The following is a 1465-nucleotide window of genomic DNA, read 5'->3' as shown; positions in this document are numbered from 1 at the left end:
CCCGAGGCAGGAGTCGAACCTGCGAACGTAGCGGCCGCGAGTGAAATGGCTCCGAGCAGTATGGGACTTAACATCTGACGCCATCAGTCCCCTAGACGTAGAACTACTTAAGCCTAAGGCCGGTATTACACTATCAAATTTCTTTGTCAAAGATTAGATCAAAGATGTGATCAGATATTCCGTCAAATACATTTGACAAAGATCTTTGACGTAGCGCTAGAAGGGGTATTACACTCTCATCATATTTCTCGTCAAAGTTCAAGATGGCTGACAACAACAACTTGTTATTAACAGCAGCAGTTGCATGTACCACAATTACACTGTGTGCATATGCGGAAGAGAAGCAGGGAAAAACAGGAAACAAATCTGGGTGAAGCCGTAGGTTTTACGACGACACGATAAAAGCATTCAACAAAACTTGTTAGGTGAGCTTACAGTGAAAGACGTCAAGTCGTACATCAATTACTTAAGAATGGATGAGCATACGTTTCTGCATGCGCTCAATGAAGTGTGTTCTCATATCTCAGTGTGCTATCCCCTTGCACGCACTCACCTCGCTGTTGAGCTCACGGGTCATGCGTCGGTGGGAGGATGAGTGGCTGGAAGTGACTGACAATAAGCTCCGCATAGTCAAGCCCACAACGCGTGTGTGGTGTACTTCCTTTCAGCTCCATCGACGGGACGAGGTTCTCCTCACTCGGCGTCGGATAGGCCACAGCCCTATGACGCACGGCTTCCTGCTCCGGCGAGAGGGCCCTCCAATGTGTGGTGCTTGCGGCGTCCACGTCACTGTGAGCCACGTTTTATTGGACTGCGTTTTATTTTCTGACCAGCGGGCGGCGGCTGACTTGCCAGCGGACCTGCCATCTCCTTTAGGCAACATTCGGACGAATGTGGTTAAAGTTTTAAAGTTATGTGCCATGCCAAATGTTTTTACAAAGATTTTAGGGAGAGGATTTTAATTTGCTCACCGTGTGACAAGCTCGCCCATATTTTATGTAATGGCCAGCCAGTAACAATTTCCTGTGACATTCTTGTTGCTATTTTTCCCCTTTCCTTAGGTTTTACTTCCTTACGTAGCATTTCCCTTCTTTTCCTGCTTTCTTTGAGTGTGTGCTTTAGTTTCCTTAGGTCTGTCCACATTCGTTCATTTTAATGTGTGTCAGGGCGCTAATGACCTCGATTTGAGCGCCCATAAGCCCCAACACACCACCACATATCCTCATATCACAAAGCACAATACTCACTTAAGAACTGCTACATCGGCAAAAGACAGGCTCACTGTAACACTCCGATTCCTTGCTACAGGAGAGGTTTCGATTAGGTTAGGTTAGGTCAGGTCTCCAACCTTCGTAATCTATTTTTGTATTCAGCGTGCCTCACGTTGTAAAGCGCCTCATCAGCTTCATACATCTCTATTAATTATGTAGTTGTCGGCACACACCAATTGTATTTACCCGCAATG

The sequence above is a fragment of the Schistocerca gregaria genome, chromosome 10 (genome assembly GCF_023897955.1).
Source record: "Schistocerca gregaria isolate iqSchGreg1 chromosome 10, iqSchGreg1.2, whole genome shotgun sequence".
In the NCBI taxonomy this organism is placed as follows: Eukaryota; Metazoa; Arthropoda; class Insecta; order Orthoptera; family Acrididae; genus Schistocerca; species Schistocerca gregaria.
Note: the sequence above shows the minus strand (reverse complement) of the source record.